The sequence below is a fragment of the Tachyglossus aculeatus genome, chromosome X4, assembly GCF_015852505.1.
Source record: "Tachyglossus aculeatus isolate mTacAcu1 chromosome X4, mTacAcu1.pri, whole genome shotgun sequence".
Classification (NCBI taxonomy): Eukaryota; Metazoa; Chordata; class Mammalia; order Monotremata; family Tachyglossidae; genus Tachyglossus; species Tachyglossus aculeatus.
Window position 1 is genome coordinate 13,404,207 of NC_052098.1, and position 23,412 is coordinate 13,427,618.

General features: G+C 44.8%; 1 protein-coding gene and 1 non-coding gene across 5 annotated transcripts in view; both read left to right on the forward strand.

Moving 5' to 3' along the window:
* Positions 1-14,011: 14,011 nt before the first annotated feature.
* APBA1 (amyloid beta precursor protein binding family A member 1) overlaps positions 14,012-23,412 on the forward strand; it is a 120,222-nt gene continuing 110,821 nt past the window's right edge. For 2 of the 4 annotated variants that reach the window (XM_038769616.1, XM_038769617.1), the window contains exon 1: positions 14,012-14,821. The gene's annotated coding sequence lies outside the window, so the exon portion shown is untranslated. Of the gene's footprint in view, positions 14,826-22,262; positions 22,351-23,412 lie in introns of those variants that run through there. The other 2 variants (XM_038769618.1, XM_038769621.1) reach the window with 2 other exon arrangements.
* On the forward strand, positions 16,728-16,865 carry LOC119948478. The gene has a single exon (XR_005456871.1). It is a non-coding gene; the product is annotated as a small nucleolar RNA SNORA7 (small nucleolar RNA).

The window sequence follows — 23,412 nt, forward strand, 5'->3', positions numbered from 1 at the left end:
CCTTCTTTGTATAGGAGAAATATTAATTTCTCTCGTATCTCTTGTGGTCATCCATTGATGGCTGCTTCCTGTTTGGAAGCTGGCATTCTCAGGCTTCTAAAGCCCCTGATGTGATTTTCTTTGTAAGGAGAAAAGGAGCCACCTACTCTCCCCTTTGGTTGTATGTGGGTCAAGGAAACACCGTATTTGGGGCGACAAGAGTTGGCTAATATTTTTCAGCTCTCTGCCTCAGGTAAGATGGGGGCTTTCCATTTTCCTTGATGTGATGGCCTCATTCATTTAGAGCAATGTGCTAGTGGGCCAGAAGGTTGGCTCATTGAAATTCATAGGACTAACAAGAAAATAATTAGCTTTGTACTGTCATTTTTAATGGGGAAAATGATCTTAGTACTGTTGCAAAGAATAAACAGGAAGTTAGGAAGGTAGTCTTGGCTGTAAATTAATATGAGCATGGAAGATGAAGCTGCTGTTGTTTTCAATCATACATTGGTCTGTGGGCTCCCCTAAGTCCTTTGGCAGGCTGGATGTGGCTCCCAAGTGGAGAGGACTGGTTAGGATAGTGAGAAATGGGCACATTGTCCAGTGCTGTCGTTCAAAAATAGTAATAATAATAACTGTGAAGTTTAAGCGATTATTATGTGCCAGGCACTGTAGTGAGGCATTCGGGAAGACATAAGGTAATCCTGTTAGAAACAGTTCCTGTCCCACATGGGGCTCACAGTGTAAATAGGAGGGAGAACAGAAATCCCCTCTGTACGGATGAGGAAAAGTGAGGCACAAGGGAAGTTAAGTGACTCACCTGAGGTCCCACTGCAGGCAAATGGCAGAGCCGGGATTAGAACCCAGGTCCTCTTCCCCCCAGACCCAGGTTCTCCCCACGAGGTCACGATGCTCAAGGGATGACGTGGAAAGGGCTTCTGGAGGCAGTACCATATGTATATTTTATTTTCATGAGGTCAAAAAAAGAAGTTTGCCTTCATCTGCATTTGGGTTAAAGCAGCCAACCAGACTGTACCCTTCGTCACTGTCAGGGGCCCGCCTCCCTTGCATTTAGTCCATCATTGTTCTTTGGTTCCAGTCCACAGTCTGCTCTATTTGAATTCATTCATGCAGAATTGTGCACACTCGTGCTGCTGAATTCTTTTAGGGTATTACAGTATTTGCATCGTGGGGACAAAATGTCTTCTCTGCCTCCCTGGGCCTATGTAATTTTGGTTTGTGTAAATGCCGGAACTCTATCTCTAGTTAAATATGTCAGGAAAGGAGTAGTTCGGTGAATTTAAATGGATTTCAGCTAGCATCGGTACATCAGTTAATCGCTGTAGCTGTTCCCACCGTTTCAAACACTTCTGTTTTTACTAGTGAGTTGGCTGTCAGCAGTGTTTGTCATTGTAATTTCGAAGATTTTGAGGTTTCTTTTTTGAGAATGGTAGCAAATGTTCTTTTCAAATATCACTTCGTGAAATGGGGCTAATAGGATGAGCTACAGGAGAGTTTGCAGTATTAAGCTCCTCTGACTTCATCGTATTAGGAGACCAAGCCAACAAAAGAATACGTTGGTTCTGTTTTTTTCTAACCTAATGTCCTCCATTAGTGCTTTAATATCCAGACATAACTTGCTTTGTGGGATGGATAGAGCATATTATTGAAATGAAAAAGTGCCCTACAGCTGGTGCTTCAAAGTACCAGGGGAAACAAAATCAAATAGTTCCCTACCTCTTCCTGGGGACTTGTGTAGTAGTAGATATTCAGGAAGTAGAGTATGCTGTTTAGCTTTGGGGAAAGAGAGTAATAGGGAATGGTGGGAGTGTGAGAAAAGGGCAAAAATATATTGATTTTAGTTTACTTCAGAGTCCTGCAGACAACAGTGTGTTTTTTCTTTTCCCTCATGGGGCCCATTCGCTGATCTGTAGCAGGCAGGGTCAGAGGAAGCAGGCAGGAGAGGGGCAGGCCCTGCTCTCCTTTTTGCCTCTCCAACTGCGTCCTGGTAGACCTCTCCAGCCAAGAACCATATTTCCAGCAGGAAGCAGGGTTGTCGTGAGAAAGAGGGTGGCTGCATATTGTACTCAAAGAACTCTTTTCACCTCGGCTTCCTGACTCCCCCGCACCCCGGGCAGAAACTCAAAAGCTGACTCGATAGGCCTGCAGGAGCGTTGGTGATGCAGAGTTGGGGGACCAGGCTAACTGTGCTCTGGAGTATACGTGAAACTGTGGCATCGTGAGGCTGTCCCTCTGAGCCCCCACAGAGCTCCAGCCAGCTGAGACCAGTATTCCCTTTTTAATCTTTGTAATAATAATTACAATGATAATAATAATGGTATTTGTTAAGCACTTATTATGTGCCAGGCACTGTACTAAGTGCTGGGGTGGATACCAGCAAATGGGGTTGGACCAAGTCCCTGTCCCATGTGGGGCTCACGATCTCAATCCCCAGTTTCCAGATGAGGTAACTTTCATTCAATCGTATTTATCAAGCGCTTACTGTGTGCAGAGCATAACTGAGGCACAGAGAAGTGAAGTGACTTACTCAAGGTCACACAGCGGATGAGTGGTGAAGCTGGGATTAGAACCCACGGCCCATGCTCTATCCATTATGCCATGCTGCTTCTCTAAATAATGTAAATTGTAAATAATGGTATGGGGGCAGGGGGAACGGGTTGTTCATTTTTGAAGGCTACCATTCCATCTGCACTTTTCCATTTTTGACTTTTTAATTCTCCTGCTCACCCGTGGGTGCGTTTTGCCCGTTTCCTCCTTTACTCTCTCTTCCCCAGAAGTCTCTCTTCTCTCTCTTGTTTTAGATTGGTTTGTTCTGCCTAGACTGTGTAGACCCAAAGGCCTACAGAGCTATAGTGCTCTCTAGCCTTCTGTGGGCCTGTGAGTCATTCATTCATTCATTCATTTAATCCTATTTATTAAGCGCTTACTGTGTGCAGAGCACTGTACTAGGCTCTTGGGAAAGTGCAATACGGCAATAAAGAGTGACAGTCACTGCCCACAACAAGCTCACAGTCTAGAGGGGGAGTTCTGCTCCCACCAGTCCCTTAATAAGGATAGTCACTGTGGTATTTGTTAAGCGCTTACTATGTGCCAAGCACTGTACTAAGTGCTGGGGTAGGTAGAAGATCATGAGGTCAGATACCATCCCTGTCCCGTAGGCCTATCTCTAGACCGTACGCTCATTATGGGTGGGGGACATGTCTGCTAACTCTGTTGTATCGTACTCTCCCAACCACTTAGTACAGTGCTCTGCACATAGTAGGCACCCAACAGATACTATTGATGATGATGCGGCTCACGGTCTGATTTCTTGAACAGTTTCATCAGTGCCACCTGTGTGCTATCCTCAACATCGGTGGCAGGACAGGACCCCAAGCAAAAAGTCCTGGAACACAATCAGCCCCAGTTCATTCAGTCATATTTATTGAGTGCTTACTGTGTGCAGAGCACTGTGCTAAGCTCTTAGGAGAATACTGTTTAACAATAAGCAGATAGTTTCCCTGCCCACAACGAATTTACGGTCTAGAGTCAAAGAGCTGAATCGTAGACTAGACTGATCGCAACCCAACTGCATCTCAGTAGTTTGGGACAACGGAGGGGAAAGGACAAGGGTGTCTAGACTGGTGAATAGCCTAGTGATTGCTTAGTCATCTGTTAATCAATCAATGGATGGTATTTATTGAGCTCTCACTGGGCAGAAAACTCTGCTAAGTGCTTGAAAGAGTGCATTGGTACAGTAGAGTTGGGAGACTTCTTTTCCTGTTTCAGTTTCTCCGCTCCTTTCGTCATCTGTCTAGCAATCATCACATGCCATGATCTGTCCTAACTCATCCCCTTTTTCCTTCCCGAAACACTCCATGAGAAACATCCCCCGGTATTTTCTTTTTCCCGTCTGGGAGCCTGACTTGATTTACCAGCTCCTTTGAGCCCAAGTTGGAGGATTTGTTTAGGAACAGCTTTCTGAGCTTACGTCCCACGTACGTATAGCAGAAGCATAAGTAATTGTAATACATTCAATTGAAAGTACCTCATGTTATTTATAGTGTTATTTATTAGACTCGACAAAAGAATATAGTCACAATGCTGTCAGTGGCCTGCCTGTGTATTTTTCATTACAATATGGAATTAAATTTAGAAATTTGGAAAAGCCCCGTTTGGGGAGTGTTTCCAATGATACGGAGAATGCTGTAGTCTATTTGCAGCCGAAATGAGAAAGGCCAGCAGTTGATGGTGAGTCTCCGGTCGGTAACAATGGACGGACCTCAAGCCATGATGTGCTGCTGGTTTGGGCAACTCTCACTCTCTTGTTCCTGCCAGTCACGTTTCTTCTGGGGCACAGAGTGGAATGAGGCAAGTAAGCGGGCAGGGAGGGCAGCACATTGTCAAGTGCCCGCAAAGGTTTTGTAAATGCAGGACCTCTTTAAAGCCAAAGTACCGGAGCTATGCTGGAGTACTATGACCCCTCAGGCAGTGGCCTGGATCGCGGCCATGATCTTCACTGCCCACTTTAGCCAGTTGTTTTTGAGGGTTCTTTGGTCAGAAACCTTTACCACTGATGGCATAGTCCCAGCAGGCAGAACCAGGATTGGGACCCAGGTTTCCTGACTGCCAGAACTGCACTCTTTCCACTGCACTCTAGACTGGAAGCTCCTGGTGGGCAAGAAACATGTCTACCAACTCTGTTGCATTGTACTCTCTCAATCATTTAGTACAGTGCTCTTTCCACAGTTAGCGCTCAGTAAATACCGTTGATTGGACTGATTGATTGAACAAACAGCGGGACTCTTCAAAGGCTAAGTATCGATTAGCTGAGAGAATCTGCAGTGAATCTTTCGTCACCACAGTGAAATCGTTTTCGCACATCAAATCACCCCAAGTAACTTACAGTGCTCATAAGTGTATTTCGATGGAGTTTGATCTGTAGGGTTTCTGGTCTTTCAGTGGGGCTCAGGTCAGGAACCTGAGCAAAGACGTGAAGTGGATCGAATCGATTCTTGATTATCTGATTGGTCAGGTGTAAAGAAGTATTGTTTGTTTTCCTCCAGCTACCTATGTTTTGGGCCACTTCACAGCCAGTTCGCATGAAGACAGAAGTGGGGCCAGGAGCTGAAACCTAAATTAATTTACTCTTTTTGAAAGTCACTCTGGCAAAAGGGTTGGTAGAGAAGGAGGTTGGAATTAGCTCTTGGTTAAATGAGGGATTTGGATCATCTATGGATTTCTGCTATTCTCATCTCCATTATCATGGTTAATCAAGAATTTACAGTATATGAGAACTCGTATTTCTAAATGAAGAAACATTCTTGCATGTGACCAGACTGAGCCCCTTCCTTCCTCTCCCCCTCGTCCCCCTCTGCATCCCCCCCATCTTACCTCCTTCCCTTCCCCACAGCACCTGTATATATGTATATATGTTTGTACATATTTATTACTCTATCTATTTATTTTACTTGTACATATCTATTCTATTTATTTTATTTTGTTAGTATGTTTGGTTTTGTTCTCTGTCTCCCCCTTTTAGACTGTGAGCCCACTGTTGGGTAGGGACTGTCTCTATATGTTGCCAACTTGTACTTCCCAAGCGCTTAGTACAGTGCTGTGCACACAGTAAGCGCTCAATAAATACGATTGATGATGATGATGATGATGATGATGTGACCGATTACCAGGGAAGAAGGAGAGGGAAAGGTTCTCGTTTTAAAGTGTGTGTGTGTGTGTGTGTATACTTTAAAATGAGAACTGTTTAATATATAAAAACTGTGTATCTGTGTATAAATACTGTTCATAGCATAGTATAACAGTATAGTATATAGTATAATATAGTACAGTATGCACATTATACTATGAACAGTATTTTAAATGATACTGTTCATATATAATATAGAGTGTATACTCTTAATTTTACATAATATTAGGCACACACACATACAGGAAAGTCTGTAATGCAACATGGCCTATTGGAAAGAGTACAGGGGTTTGAGTCAGAAGACCTGGGTTCCAACCCCAGCTCTGCCACTGGGCTGCTGTGTGACTTTGGGCAAGTCACTTAGCCCTTCTGGGCCTCAGTTTCCTCATCTGTAATGGAGATAACCACACCTACTTCTTCCTGTCTCACAGGGATGTTATGAGGATACCATTAGAAAAATGTCGCCAAAGTATTTTGGAGAAATAAAACTCTCCTCAAATGCAGTGTATTATTTTGAAGAGTAGCATCCCATAAAGAAACGGGCTTCAGTTGCAGTGCCATTAATCAGTCGATGGTGTTTAATGAGTGCTTACTGTTTGCCGAACACTATACTAAGTGCCTGGGAGAGTATAGTACAATAGAGTTGGTTACGCATGCTCCTGGCCCACTAAAGATTAACTTCTGGGCTGAGATCCACTGGAATAGTTCTCCAGTAATTTTAAGACTGGTTTAGGCAGCTATCTGACTGGAATGGTTAAGATCCAGTTCTGTGGTTTTTGGACTGTTGTCACAAAATTTGTGATACTGAATGAAGCTTAAAGTCTGCAAATCTGATATGCAGGGATGGAAAAAAAACCCTGTCAAAACAGGTTAATACCTTCATCAAAAACATTTGATTGAATTCGACATCCAATTTTAGAAGAACTTTTAGGGATTTATGTAACGGAGTCATGTAGCTGTCACTGATGCGTAGTTTATCCTCTTACTGCCTCTCCTCTCCTCTTAGGAGAGACATGAGTGTGAATATATATTTTGGGGAGGGACAGGGAAGGAGGGGTGGTGATCGGAAAACCTCAGCTTCCGGCACTATCTTTCCTATGACCACGGAATTGAATTCCATGAATAGAATTGAGTTTGAACCCTTTTCCGTTTGGTGATCTGATCTCTCTTCGGTTTGTAGCAGTTTTCTGAAAGCTGAATCTGCCTCATGCCTAAGAGGATAGTGATAGGTCGATACCCCAAGTTTGATTTACTGTATTTGCGCGAACCTTATCACAGTCGTTGTTAACGACTCAACATTCAGGGCATTTCTCCAAAACTACAGGGATTCACTTTTCCTGCTGTTCCTGGCTGGTCGTACAGAAGGCAGACAACAGGAAAATTTACTACCAGAGCTATTCTTTGGGGATCTGGAGTTGGGTCATTTACACTTTACCTGCCCATTACAGGGAAGTCGACAGGTTAGATAAAAGGAAGAGCATTGCAGCTGCTCCTGGTTATGGAAACAGAAGGTTAATTGTCTTTGTGAGCTTTGATGTCCTCTGCTCCAGATGCAGTTGTTTCCTGAGAAGTTGTTAACCAGAAAGTCAGAGAGGCAGTGTTTGGTACTGGTTGAATAAAGTAGCTTTGCAGTGGATTTTCAAAAATAATCAGAGCAGCCAAGATTGACTTTAGCCTTCCTCAAACCACCTTTGATAATGGCAACCCCCGCCCCTTGATCATATCACTAGATTCATATCACTAGCACAGGTCTCTGCCTGCAGAAAATGGAGTTCCCCAACAGATCGAGATTCTCATATGCTTCAGTCCCTGGGAGCCCATGGTCATGACCCAGTTGCTCGATGAGGGGCAGTCTTCATTTATTTGTATTTTTAGGGTGAGTTTGATGCTGTAATGAACACCCCCTGGTCAGATGCGTTGGAATCGGCAATATCTTTATCAAGTCGCATCCTGTTTTTCACCTCAGGTGCCCTAACCAGATAAATTTCTCTCATAATCATAACGATAATGAAAATAATATTAATTCAACTTTTACCTAGAGCCCTTCACAAGCCAGACCCTTCTACTGTGGGGATGGTAAAGATCACGCTTGAGCTAGCCCACTTGCTTGTGTTTCAGTCTTCCTCTAGCTGATGGGAGTCAGTGACAATAATAATAATAGCATTTATTAAGCGCTTACTATGTGCAAAGCACTGTTCTAAGCACTGGGGAGGTTACAAGGTGATCAGGTTGTCCCACGGGGGGCTCATGGTCTTAATTCCCATTTTACAGATGAGGTAACTGAGGCCCAGAGAAGTGAAGTGACGTGCCCAGAGTCACACAGCTGACAATTGGCAGAGCCGGGATTTGAACCCATGACCTCTGACTCCAAAGCCCGTGCTCTTTCCGCTCAGCCACGCTGCTTCTCTAAGCAACTAGCAAGATGGCAGATGTGGCCCTTCCAAGCACGTACGAAAGACTTGCACATGCATGAATGTCCCCGTGCACTCACCAAGACCCTGTCTCAACAGCCCGTGGGAACAACCTGGCACATATATCTTAACACAGATCAGGCAGTCGATCAATGGCAGTTATTGAGTGCCTGCCCTGTACAGAGCACTGTACCAAGCGCTTGGGAGAGTACAGTGTAATAGAGTTGGTAGACATGATCCCTGCCCTCATGGTGCTTAAAAGCCAGTGGAGAAAATGGATGATTTGTCAATAAATCAATCAGTGGAATTTTTGAGGGCTTACTCGCTGCAGAGGACTGTAATAAGCAATTGGGAGAGTGCATAGAGCAGAGTAAAAAGGCAGGATCCCTTGGCCCTTAAAGATCTTTCAGTCTCATGATGGGTTGGGCTTCCCTGTTATTAACTGGGGTTTTGGCCTGAGTATGGGTGCAAACTCCTGGGGTTCAGCAGTAATGAATGTCAGTGGGCTGGGAAAATGATATTTTGAGTATTTGCATGGTTACCATTAATTGTATGCTAAGGCTAAAATTATGCTTTTGTATGTTTTGCTAGAGACTAAGCTTCAAAGGATGTGCCTTCTTTTCCTCTCTATTGTATTATACAAAATGAATTGTTTGAGATTTCGAAAACCTTAATTTTAGAAACAACATCATAAAAATGGTTAAACTCCAACCGTTGGGTATTCAAAAATGGATGAAATAAAGTTGACCTTCAAAATGATAAAATGGAATTTTTGATATTAAAACATTAATCACAAATCAGAGAGGAGACTGGAAAAGTCTCAGATCTGAGAGCAGTGGGAGGACGAGGAGGAGCAGCAGCAGCAACAGCATTCAGTGAACACTCGGTATGTTGCACTGTACTTGGTGCTTGGGAAGTGCAGAATAATGAAGTGGCCTGTGTTGGTAGTTGTATTGACCTACGGACTTATGACTTTCTTTACTCTTTGCCCCTCTCTCCATTACTGCCCTGGCATAAGTAGCTCAGGACCTGAAAGCAGCTGGCTTAACGGTGAGGCAAGTCTCAGGGTGACATCAGGATGTTGCAAAATCATAAGGATAAAATAATAGTGATGATAGTGATGCCTTAATTTTGTTGAGCACTTTTATTCCCAAAGCATTTTCATATTATTTGTCTGAGGTAGGGAAAGGCAGGCGTTACGATCCCCATTTTGCCGATGAGGAAACTGAAGTACAGAGAGGTTAAGTGGCTTATCCGAGGTTCACGCAGTAGGTCATTGAAGAGCTGAGACTAGAGCCCAGGTCCTCCAACTCCAAAGCCCATGCGCAATCACGACTGATAAGGTGGTCATTTCAGAGGAGTCAGCTTCTGACTCCATATGATGCTGCTTCTGGATTCTGTTCCATCCTGGAGCCCAGTGCTCTTCTGGGCCCAGGGGAAGTGAACAGCCGTGGCAGAGTCTCTGGTCCCAGACCGAAGTGGTCTCCGGTCTGCAGATCATTAGCTGTAGCACTGCTCTAGGGACTGGAAGAGACTCCATGGCCACCTCAGTTTCTTTGGCCAGAAAGGGAATTGTGGATATTGCCTTTTTACTTCCCTCTTCCTCTCTACTCTTTACTATCCCCCGTCCTATCCTGCCCTCCCCAAGGGTCTTTCTGGTTTGTTTGTTTTTTTATAGTGTCTGTTAAGTGCCAGGTACTGTGCCCAGCACTTGGGAGTGTACAGTATGAGTTGGTAGACACGTTCCATGCCCACAACAAGCTACTGTCTCATCACCAACCTCTCATTCGTGTGCTGCTTCTGGCACGGAATGGACTCCCTCTTCGTACCCAACAGACGATCACTCTGCCCACCTTCATAGCCTTACTTAAAGCACATCTCCTCCAAGAGGCTTGCTCGACTAAGCTGTCATTTCCAACTTACTGGCCCTGTTTGGGTATGGTATAGAATGTATGATAATTCTTGGAAGCTATGGTAAATATCCTCTGAGAACAAATCAGTCATATTTATTGAGTGCTTACTCGGTGCAGAGCATTGTACTAAGTGCTTGGGAGAGGACAGCGTAACAGAGTTGGTAGACGTGTTCCCTGCCCCCAAGGAGCTTCCAATCCATCCCGTCACACCGTTTCCCCGGCTCGGAATTCCCTCCCTCTTTCCCTTCCTCCCTCCCTCCCTCCCTAAATCAGACAGACCAAAGCCCTCCCCACACTCAAAGCCCTGCCAACATGTTACCTCCTCCAGCAAACCTTGTCCTTTGCACTTTTGTGCATATTTATGTACATAGTCTACTCTTTGAGCACTCCATCCTCTCATTTGTAATTCATTCTATGTCTGTCTCCCCTATTAGATTGTCATTGCCTTGTGTCTGGTCTTCTATCTCTATTGTATTCTCCCAAGATGTTAGCATAGTACTCTGCATATAGTAGGTGCTCAATAAATACCATTGATTGCCTGATTCCCGAGCGAGAGTTGAGCAAGACCAGAGAGTATGAGCTGGGGTGCAGTAGAAGAGAGCGGGTAAGGTAACAAAGAGAAAGCTAATGAAGTGTTTTAAGGCCAGTGGTCAAGAATTTCTACTTGGTCTGAAGACAAAGTGGTGTATTTTGAGGAGTGGAGAGATGCATGCCAAATGACGTTTTAGCAAGACGATCTGAGCAGCAGAGTGAAATATGGACCGGAGAGGGGAGAAACCAGATGCTGGGATACCAGCAAGGAGACGGATGCAGTAGTCTGAATAGGATGAGTGCCTGGATCAAGGTGATGGCTGTGTGGATGGAGAGGAAGGGGTACATTTGGGAATTGTGGAAGAAAAACTGACAGGATTTAGCAGCAGACTGGTGTAAGAAATCAAAGGCAGTGATGAGTCAAGGGTAATGCCAAGATTGTGGGTTTGAGAAATGAGGTAAGTGATGGCATAGTCAACTGTGATGGAACGATTAAGTGGATTAGAGTATTTGGGAGAGAAGATGAGGAGTTTGGTTATTTGCTCCCTTCCTTTGGAGTGGCCTGGACCACCAAACTCCCTGAGAATGCTGTTGAAGAATGTTGCAGCTGGAACTGGTATCAGAGTCAATGGGCTGGGAAAATCCCAGCTGAGCAGGGCTTTTAGAGACTTGCCCAAGGACTGGAGCCTTTTAAAACATGTGCAGGGACTGCTAATAGGAAAACATTAAAAATGTCCCCGGTCTTGGATGTAGGGGCCGGAGATGGGGTGGTGCAGAGAGTAAATTGCAGGAAGACTACAGAAGGACTGAGGATCATGGAGGGATGGGCCTAGAGGGAGAAATGATAGGCCGGACAAAGAAAAAGAAGAGCATACCTTTAATCCCAGCAGCAAATCATTGGGACCTTACGATGCAATTTGATATTTCTTGAGCGCTTACTGTGTGCCAAGCGATATACTAAGCGCTGGCATAGATTCAAGCGAAACAAGTCGGACACAGCCCCTGTTCCCACGTGGGACCCGCAGTCTACATAGGAGGGAGAACAGGTAGCGAATCCCTATTTTACAGATGAGGAAACTGAGACACGGAGAAGCTAAGCGGCTTGCTCAAGTTTGTACAGCAGGCAAATAGAAGAGTTAGGATAAGAATCCACTTGTTCCAACTCCCAGCCTGTGCTCTTTCACTATATTTAATTTAATTTTCACTGCTTCCCAAAGTAGCCAAAGAAAAGGAGTGCTGGATGTGGCTCTTCCTGGACTCTCTTTAAAAAGGCCTCATTGCCTTCTGACAATTCAGAATCGAATATATCCTGGAACTCCTATTTCTTAGTTCAAAGGGAAACTCTCCTAATGCAATCAAGTTACTTTAAGCATGTTAAATTGTACGTTAACAGAAGTCGGCCAAGGTAGATTAGGAAACTGACCCTTACTAGCACAAATTGCTAATTGGTCTTAGAACAGTGCCCAGCGCTTAGAACAGTGCTTTGCACATAGTAAGCACTTAATAAATTCCATTATTATTATTATTATTATAATTATTATTATTATTAGAGAAGCAGCGTGGCTCTGGAACGAGCGCGGGCTTGGGAGTCAGAGATCATGGGTTCTAATTCCGACTCCACCACTTAGCCACTGTGTGACTTTGGGCAAGTCATTTAACTTCTCTGTTCCTCAGTTACCTATTCTGGAAAATGGGGATTAAGACTGTGAGCCCCATGGGGGACAACCTGATTACCTTGGATCTCCCCCAGCGCTTAGAACAATGCTTGGCACATAGTAAGCGCTTAACAAATACCAAAATTATTATTATTATTAGGATAAATCAAGCTTAGTGGGGAAAAGGGAACAGTGCTTTGCACATAGTAAGCGCTTAATAAATGCCATTATTATTATTATTGTTAATAAAAGCGTCTTTATTTGAAGACCTCCAATGTTATTATTTCTTTATTTGAATTTTCAAATATGAAAAGAACATCATAATCTTCTCCAGTCTCCCTGTGTTCCACATATGTCAAGTGCTTTAATCGGGGTTAATGGAGGTGGGTGGGTGGGTGGGAAACTGCCTTCTCTGTAAAAGTTTTTTAATACAAGAGAGGAGATTGTGTGGGGCCCTAATATCACCAGAAGCTTACCTTAAACCTTTACCCACCTGTCCCCACCCCCAAGCCATTTTTTTCTAAACAGATATGTAAAAAGAATGGAAGTGCTTCAGGTGTATCTTAATTTCAACTTGCTGACATTTTATGATGACTTGGTGGAAAAGACTTTTTGCCTGTGTTCACATGTAAAGTTTTTGTTTACGTAGGCCTTAATCACTTCTCTCTCTGCTAAAACTTCATATTTGTTCTGCTTTCTGGCTGCTGTTAATTGTAAATAAGTGATTTTTGATCATTCAGGGGGGGAAATTCTAGTTGAAGGTCTCTTCATCTAGAACTGATTGGGTAAGCAGCTGGGTGACACTTCCTGCAATCTTATGCTGTTGTTGTTTGATGTATGATGCACTAAGTAGTGTGATTGCTACTTTGCAAGCCTGCCGCACCCATTGTTGAACCCTCCAAAAAACTGTAAAATAATAATAATAATAAAGGAAATAAGGCATGCCACTCTGAGTCTGGCTAAAAATAAGTGAATGTGCTTTGAATGTGAATTTTGGGGAGATTCAGCACTGCAAAATGGGAAAATGAGGCCCTGATGACTGGCTACGCAAGAGGTAAGGTTTTGGTGTCAGTTGGTTTCCGTTTATCTTAGTTTAGTTTTCTGATAAAGTTTTTATTTAGCATTTCTAAGGTACGTTATCTCTTAGGAGGTTTTATCCTGTTTACTCATTCACTTATTTCTATCAGGCTATGAAATCTACCCAGTAGATATGGTGTTTTGGGCAGTGATATTGAGTTAATGTTAATATTTGTCATTCTGCCATTCTTAGTACTAATAATATTCATTCATTCAGTCGTATTTATTGAGCGCTTACTGTTTGCAGAGCACTGTACTAAGCGCTTGGGAAGTACAAGTTGGCAACAATAATACCCAGACTTTGCCTGGAGTTAAAAAAAAAACAGTTTATCTGTTCTCGCCTTTCTATTTCCATATCTTTCTCCATATTTCTCGTAGCTCTCTCTCTTTCACCCTTCTCCACTGGCTCTGTACTTCTTTGTTACGTTACTCTCTCTCTCCTCTCCTTTGGGGCACATATCTCTTTCCCTTTGGATTGTATGTCTCCTTCTGTGTATGCCTCCCATCTCTCCCCACAGCTTACAGTTTCTCTTTCTATGTTAGCATGTTTCTGGGTGCCCCTGCATGGGGAAGGAGGGGGAGAGAATCCATATATATATACACACATATATACACCCACACACACATATGAAGGAATATGTATGTGTGTGGCGTGTGGGCATATCCTTGTGAGTGTATGTGTATATATACATATATGCGTATGAAGTGTTGTTGCCATCTCTTCCGCTTCTCAGAATCAGCAAAGTGCTATGGATTGACAGTTAGTCTGAAGAAGACCCAAGGGTATGGACCAGCCTGCATCCGGTAAACTCCACACGTACCTAAGGATATCCATCGGCGACCCAGAGTTGAATGCCGTCACTGGGTAGCACGTTGTCCAGTGGTGCAAAGATAGACAAGGAGGTAGAAAAACGAATCAAGAGAGTTAGAGTATCCTTTGGAAGACCGAAAGACTGAGTGTGGCACCACCATGGCATCAGGATTCAGACCAGATGAAAGTCTATAGGGCAGTCTTAGTGTCCAACCTTCTTTAAGGCCGTGAAACTGGACCTACCACAGATTCCACCTGCAATACTTAGCATCGAGGCAGGATCACGAGCAATGAAGTCCTGGAGTGCCACCGGACTGCCAGTGTTGAAGCAGTGTCCCTTGAGGGCAGGGACCCTGGTATTGCCGTCGTCTTCTGTTGTGCCCTCCCGAGCACCTGGTCCAGTGCTCTTCACACAGTAGATGCTCAATAGATGCCGATGATGATTATATCACACCTTTGCTAAGTGGGACCTGTGAGGAGAACAGACAACACTAGAATACCCAAACTATTGCTCTCTGGCGCGCTAAAGAGGGGAAACTGTAAAGAGGGTGGACGGAAGAAACGCAATGAAGCAAAACCTCAAACAACATGGCATTGCAACGGACAGCGGGGAGACGACAGCCGAAGACCGAGCAGCCTGGCCGAACACCAGTCAGAAACGGGGTGACCGTTTTGGAGCCGAGGCTTCGGAGAGATCGCGGCTCCAAGAGGGAGAAATGAAAACAGCACCAGGCACAGTAGGTAACAAATGCAACGGTGCAGAAAGGGGCAGTCCTTACGTGCGCATGATGTGGAAGGGATTTGCTCAGTCACGCGATGGTTTTATCGGCCCCATCCACATATGCCAGTTACCCAAAGCTCACCATCGGTACTGTCATCTTCGAACCCAAAGGACAGCTGTAAATGTGGTGGGTATCGGGGTCGGGGGGAAGGGGAGCAAGGGCCCGGGTATGAATAGGTGTGGTGAGTATTCCCGTCCCTGCTGAGCCAAACTGCAGTCCAGTGGTGGCACCAAGGAAGGGTAGGTTACCTCTACTCTCTCCAGACTGCCCCAAGTGCCTTGGCAGTCTGGTTGAGGCCCCTTCTTCCCCCTCTCCCTCTCCTCCTCCACACAATATTTGAGTTTCTATTTTTAGACCCGATCTCAAAATTCAAATGCATGGTATGCCGACAACACGACTTGGTTGCCTGAAGTAGAGTCCTGTAGGAGCTGAAAATTGGGGGCCTGCCCTTGCCCACTCGCACTGAGCCCTGGAAGTGTGAGTCACCAGGCCAGCACCTAATCAGACCTTCCCTCATTTCTGAACGAGTGGAGCTGGAGATGCACATTGTCACACACAGAGAGTAATCCTTATGGACGGATGGGACTTAGGTTCACTGGAGTTCGTGGGAGGTGTGCTTTCTCCTTAAGGAGAAAAGGTACATCTGCTGCCTCGGGGTGAGTATCCATGTTAGAGGCCAGCACAGGTTAAAAATCTGGAGTCTGGCCCAACCTGGCCTGCTGCAGGTCTAACCTATGCTGAGTTCAGACCCATCCAGCCCCTGATTCCAGACCACTTTTTCCACCATAAACCGTGAACCCAGCATTGTTTTCAAAAGCGTATTGGAATTCTCCTTTGCCTTCCTTCCGTTTATTACTTACCTTACTATGCCCAAGGATACTGTTGACTAAACACTGCCCAAAGGACTCAGTGAAACAAAATGGTGGTTTGGGGTTGTTTTCTAATGGATAGGGTGACAATTCCCCTAATTTCCTGTCACCTTTGATATTTCTCGTCCCCCTCCCTCCGTCCCCGTCCCCCCCATCTCACTAATTGTCTCACCTTAGTGGGAGTGATCAAAACCTGAGTGGACATGTGAATTTAGACCTAACCTCTCAACCATGGAGGCAGAACTAGCCGGCATTGAAATATTGCCTGCCATAACCCTTGTGGAAGGCCTGCAGGGTGGGGAACACAACTGGGCAAAGCATCAAGACCCGTGTTGCCTTGTCCTTCTCCGCTCTTTTTTTTTGTTTTTGTTTTAGTGGTATTTGTTTAGAGTTTACTGTGTGACAGGCACTCCACCAAGTTCTGGGGTAGATACAAGATAATCAGGTTGGACACAGGCTCTGTCCCACATAGGGCTCACAGACTTGTGGGTGAGGTAACTGAGACACAGAGAAGTGACTTGCCTAAGGTCACACAGCAGACTAGTATGTCAGAGCCAGGATTAGCCTCTTCCCATTCCCCTAGAGGCTGGTCAATCAATCTGATATGGTCTGATGTGGATCTGAGCTATGGAGAGAGTGAGCAATAGGATACACCCCTGCCCTGAGTCTCCTGCAGCCAGAAGGAATCCTGAGAGTTGCAGGTTGATCCTGGAGGCTCATCCTGGGATTCAGGGCCAGACCAGGAAGTGGAGGAGAAGACTCTAAGACTTTAGGCGGAAACTCAGGGTAGTGTGGGAACAAATATTTTAAATTGTTCCTTAATTTTTTTTTAATCTTTTCCTCTATATTTTTCCTTAATAAGTTTCCATTCATTTGTGGAATGATTTTCATGCTCTCGTCCTACTCTGATTTAATAGCGCTGTTTTCCAGTGATTATTTTTGATGTAGTAGACTACAAGGGGAATTTTCAAGAGTAGCATGTGGTCCCCGGCCCCCTCTCAGGGTCAGTCCTGGAGAGTTTCCAGTACTCTACCAGTCTCGACTACGGGAGGGAGAGTCAAACAGAGGCATACCCATTCCATTCTTAGCTTGGTCAGTGGCCAGTGAGTGGAAGTCAATCTGCTGCAAGTCAAAACTCCCCTGTGCTGGGCAGCAGCGGGCATGGGAGAGAGTTTACTGCGCAGAAGGAGACAATGGTAAACCACTTCTGTATTTTTACGAAGAAAACTCTATAGGTACAGTACCAGAACGATTGGAGGTGGGGTGTTCTGGGAGAGATGTGTCCATGGAGACGCTATGGGTCAGAGATGACTCAACAGTAAAAGACAAGATGACGCAAAGCGATTATGTGGTAATGCTATCGCTCCATGAAGGGTTGCTATTGCAAGGAAAGCAGATGTTTGTATCCTAAGAGGTACAGTGAAACCCAAAGTAGGTAAGTGTCCATTCCATAATGGTTTTGCACCCCCTCAATTGAAAGTGCTCCTAGTAATTCACAATGCCTAAGAATGCTTATAGCAGTTTAAGAACCTAAGGATGCCTATTCAGGTCTTGTTGCATTTGGTCATTATTTCTTCCTATCTTATGGCCTTGATTTTTGGTCTGTGCCCATCCCAAGCATGGGATGAGTCCTTCTGGATACCTGCAAGTCTTGGTTACAGGCTCTTTTCACAATGAGAAGGCTAATGAAATCCCTCAGTTCGTGAAAAGGCGTCTATTGTTGACATGGTCTGTTAAGTTCTTAGAAAACATACATAGTTTACCTGAAAATGGGAGACACAGTTTACATATGTAAATGTAAATGAGCCCACTTACATTTCTCTCCATTTTTGGCCAGTCAGCAGCCCTTTCTCAGGTGCAAAGTGACTGAGAAATATTCTTGTTCTGGAGATCTTTAGGCTTTTGGCTCCAGTGGACTCTTGTGCAGTCAATTAATCAATCAGTCACTAATGAAGCACTAATCTAAGCACTTGACTGGGTATAACAGAAGCAAAACACATATTCCCTGCCCTCAAGGCACAGACAGTCTATTGGAAATGTAGAATGCAGAACACTGAGTGAGTTTCCAAGATTCGCTGAGGGATTTGCAGTGGACCTGATGAATTTCCCCACCCGAGGTCAGGAGTATTAATAGAGTTAATGTGACCTGTAATTGTAACTTTTGCAATTCTTCCTTTTTCCATCTAGTGAATGGTGGTGGGGAGCTGAGCCTTTTACTGTAAATCCTGCTGGGTGACTTATTATCACTCACCTCTTAAGCAATAGCTGAGCCCAGTCTGATACATAAGCCACTGGGCACAACAAATCGAAAATACATTTTGGCACTTTCTCCTTGACTGAAGCCATCTGTGTGCCTTGTTCGGGGCTTGTATTTGATTTGAAGAAGGATTCCATCCAATTACAGGGCTAGAAAACGGGTCCTGGAAACGATGCCCTTTACAGACTGCTGCGGTCTGGCGCCATCTTTTAGCTCCCGTTTTATTCCGAGCTCCGAGAGGGAGTGATTGTAAATTACATTAAAATGTTTGAAGGCCAGAGATTGAGGGTAATTTGCAGTGATGGATCCAGGACTAGACATTTAGCATAAGTGATTCAAGTATAGTATTCACTTTAGACTTCAGATTTTCCGTTTAAAATAGTGTTGGTTTTAAACTGTTAGACTCCTTTGGACAACAAGTAGTATTTGCTTAATAATAATAATGATGGTATTTGTTAAGCGCTTACTATGTGCAAAGTACTGTTCTAAGCGCTGGGGAGGTTACAAGGTGATCAGGTGTCCCACGGGGGGCTCACAGTTTTAGCCCCCATTTTACAGATGAGGGAACTGAGGCCCAAAGAAGTTAAGTGACTTGCCCAAAGTCACACAGCTGACAGTTGGCGGAGCCAGGATTTGAACCCATGACCTTTGACTCCAAAGCCCGTGCTCTTTCCACTAAGCCACGCTGCTTCTCTGCTTAAAGTAAGAGGGAGAAGGGGAAAAGGCTTGGTTGAGGGAAGCTGATGTTCCTTCATGTAGTGCACAGGATACTGTGCACATGATCAATGTTAATTGCTTTATTGTATGTCATGTGGAACAGTTTTGAATGGAGCAAAGAGCATTTCGTGCTTTTGCTTTTTCAAACAAGGCTGTCAGGAAATTCCCTAAGGGAAAAAAGGAGCTTGGGATGTGCTTAACTCTCACTAAGAGGCTTGCCAGATGTAAAGAAAATGTTGGACCACTTTGGGGCTGAATTTGCACATTTACAGCGATCTGCATGATAGAGGATTTCAACCATTGTAAGTAGAATTTGAGAGTTTGAGAAATAGCAGATGAGAAATACTATTTGTTGTACTGGGGTAGATACAAGCTAACCTCCTGATTATCTTGTATAAACCCCAGTGTTTAGTACAGTGCCTGGCACCTAGTAAGCGCTTAACCAGAACCATAAAAAAATGCAGGCAAATGGAGTTAGCTTGTTAACCCATTGGCATGTTAGATTTTTTTTCCCTTCCAGACAAATATCGTTGTCCCCCCTTCCCCAGCAGATTTTACTGCTCTTAAATTATACTCAGTAAGAGAATTAATGGAGATTTTAGTTTGGAGATGTATATTCTTTTTTTAATGGTATCTAAGTACTTACTATGTGCCAAGGACTGTAGTAAGTGCTGGGATAGATTCAAGATAAACAGGTTGGACACAGTCCCTGTCCCACCTGGGGTTCACAGTCCAAGTAGGAGGATGTAATCCCCATTTTACAGATGAGGCAATTGAGGCACAGACAAGTTAGGCAACTTGCCCAAGGCCACGTAACAGGCAAATGGCAGAGCAGGGATTAGAACTCAGGTCCTCTAGCTCCCAGGTCTGAGCTCCTTCCACTGGGTCATGCTGCTTCTAAATCCTAAACCCTGCTCCCTCCTACTTAGACTGTGAGCCCCGTGTGGCACAGGGACTGTGCCCAAACTGATTATTTTGTCTCTACACCAGCAGTTCGAACAGTGCTTGTCAAATAATAAGTGCTTAACAAGTACCATTATTATTAGCAACTTATCAAAAGACTTGTCCCCTCCCTTCATCCCTCTCTACCTGCCATCTTCAACTGTTCACTTTTTTAATGGCTTCTTCCTCACTGCTTTCAAACATTCTCATATATCCCCTATCTTAAAAAAAAACACCTCTCCCTTGACCCCGCGGCTCCCTCCAGTTACCACCCCATCTCCCTTCTACTATTCCTCTCCAAACTCCTTGAGTGAGTTTTCCATATTCACTGCCTCCACTTTCTCTCTTCCAATTCTTTCCTTGACCCTCCGCTCCAGTCTGGCTTCCGTCCCCTCCACTTCATGGTAACTGCCCTCTCAAAGGTCACCAGTAATCTCCTTCTTGCCAAATACAACATCCTCTACTCCATCCTAATCCTCCTTGACCTCTCAGCTGCCTTTGACACTGTGGACCACCTCCTTCTCCCGGCAACGTTATCTAACCTTGGTTTCACTGACCGCGGCCCCTCCTCATTCTCCTCCTATCTCTCTGACGGCTCTTTCTGTGTTTCTTTTGCGGGCCCTGCCTCTCATCCCCTAACTGTGGGAGTCCCTCGAGGCTCAGTTCTGGGTCCCCTTCTAGTCTCCATCTACACCCACTCCTTCGAAGAACTCATTTCACTCCCATGGCTTCAACTGCCATCTCTTTGTGGATGACTCCCTAATCTCCAACCCTGATTGTTCTCCTCCTCTGCAGCCCTCCTGCCTTCAAGACATTTCTACTCCCATGTCCCGCCAACACCTCAAACTCAACATGTCCTAAACAGAACTCCTTATCTTCCCACCCAAACCCTGCCCTCTCTCTGACTTTCCCATCAGTGTAGACAGCACCACCATCCTCCCTGTCTTAAAAGCCCCGTAACCTTGACATTGGTCAACTCATCTGTCTCATTTAACCCACGTATTCAATCTGTCACCAAATCCTGCATGTTGCCAACTTGTACTTCCCAAGCGCTTAGTACAGTCTTCTGCACACAGTAAGCGCTCAATAAATATGATTGATTGATTGATTGATTCTACTTTCGCAACATCACTGAAACCTATCCTTTCCTCTCCATCCAAACTGCTACTGTGTTGATCCAAGCACTTATCCCATCCCGCCTTGACTACTGCATCAGCCTCCTGGCTGAATTCCCTGCCTCCTATCTCACCCCACTCCAGTCTGTTCTTCACTCTGCTGTCCAGATCATTTTTCCAAACCACATCATCCATTTTTCCACACTCCTCAAGAACCTCCAGTGGTTGCCCATCCACTTTCACATCAAACAGAAACTCTTTACCATTGGTTTTAAAGCACTGTCCTATTTTACCTCACTGATTTCCTTCTACAGCCCAGCACACTCACTTAGCTCCTCTAATGCCAACCTACTCATGGTACCTCGAACTCATCTACATCTCTACCAACCCCTTGTTTGTGTCGTGCCCCTGGCCTGGAACCCCTTCCTCCTTCACATCCGACAGATATTCACCACCTTCAAAACCTTATTCATAATAATAATGGCATTTATTAAGCGCTTACTGTGTGCAAAGCACTGTTCTAAGCACTTGTTAAAGTCACATTTCCTCTGAGACGCCTGATGAAGCCTCCCTTCTGCATCTCCTTTGCACTTGGATTTGTACCCTTTATTCACCCCACCCTCAGACCCTCAGCACTTATCTACATAGCGTGGCTCAGTGGAAAAAGCACGGGCTTTGGAGTCAGAGGTCGTGGGTTCAAATCCTGGCTCCGCCAGTTGTCAGCTGTGCAACTTTGGGCAAGTCACTTAACTTCTCTGTGCCTCAGTTACCTCATCTGTAAAATGGGGATTAAGACTGTGAGTCCCCAGTGGGACAACCTGATCACCTTGTAACCTCCCCAGTGCTTAGAATAGTGCTTTGCACATAGTAAGCGCTTAATAAATACCATTATTATTATTATTATATCTTTAACTTATTTTTATGCCTGCCTCCCCCTCTAGACTATGAGATCCTTGTGGGCAGGGAACATGCTTACCAAATATATTATATTGTACTCTCCCAAGCACTTAGTACAGTGTTCTGTGCACACACTAAGTACTCAATAAATATGATTGATTATTGTACTCTTAGTACAGTGCTGTGCACATAATGTTTTCAATAAAAGCCACTGATCGTTTTATCGAGTATACAGACAAGAACAAAGAGTAGAGTTGAACACTCGCTTATCCGAGTGGCAATTGTCTGTTATCCAGATAGGGAGAATGTATTGTTTTTAACCCAGGGGTCCCCTTGCTATTCTGCATACCTGAACTCTGAATGGGTTTGGACTATATTTAACCTGTCTTCCACAAGAGTCCAGGACTGCAGGCAATTAATTTCCTGTTTGTGACCCTAGGGTGAGTTTTAAGGGACCCCCCCCACCACCGAGCCAAACCTTGTGTCAGAATTGCACTCCGGGCATCTTCTTGCCCTGTTAGCCAAAGCTGTTTTTGATCCAACATTTCTGATAGAGGAGTTTGCTGAAGATATCCGTGAAAATGACCTGGGCAGTTTAAGTCCATACGACCTCATCCAGCCTCATTTGATTGCATCAGCTGAGGCGGTGGAATGCTGCAGGAGTTAGCTGCCGTTTGCAACCCAGAGGTCAGTGCATCCCCAAACCAAGGTGAAATCTGGAGCCTTCAGGCCGCCGCTGAGACAGCTCCAGCGATAAGGATTCTGAATACCTCCTTCCACCCTCTGAGCTAAACTGGCAAAACAAGAGTGGTGGTGGTCCCTAAGGGTCCCGGGGATGGGCTAACCCCTCACGCCTGGACTCGGCCTAATGCATACCTTAAGGCTGTCCCTCCCACCAGGCTTAACCAGGCCTCTCTCCACCTCTCCCTGCCTCAGCCCATCTGCTCCCCCAGAGCTTTACCATTTTGGTCTTCACTGCTGCTCTGGCCACTCTGTCTCCACCCACCTCTGAGGCCACAGAGGCAGAAATCACCTTCGTGATTTTGCAGCTGTTCCTGCTGATGTTGTCTACCTGACCAGTGTTATTATTACCCATGGATACAGTCTCACCACTAACAGTTTCATCTTTGCATGAATGGAAGGGTTACTCTCTTTCTCTGTCTCCCTCTCTCCCACCTTCCCTCTCCATATGTGGATGTTTATCTGTATGTGGGCTAGAATCAGTGCTGCTGTGTGTAGAATATTATTCATTCATTCAGTCGTATTTATTGAGTGCTTACTGTGTGCAAAGCACTGTACTAAGTGCTTGGGAGAGTACAGTACAACAAACATACATTCCCTGCCCACAGTGAGTTCACAGTCTAGAGGGGGAATGTTACATTAGGTTTGGGTAGGGACTGTCTCTGTATGTTGCCAACTTGTACTTCCCAAGCGCTTAGTACAGTGCTCTGCACACAGTAAGTGCTCAATAAATACGACTGATTGATTGATTGATTAAAAAATAAACTCAAATCCTTTGGTAACCCACAAAGGCAGTAACGTTCTCTATAACCCCGAAGGAGACCAATGGGATCTTATCATCTTAAAAGTACAATATGATCACCTCCTTTCAATTCACTCAGGGGGTCTTGTAAAGCCACCAATGAAACAATCTTGGAAGCAGCAAGCAACAATAGCGGCAAAAATGCTAATAATAATAATACTGGTATTTGTCAAGCACTTACTCTGTGCCAGGCACTGTACTAAGCG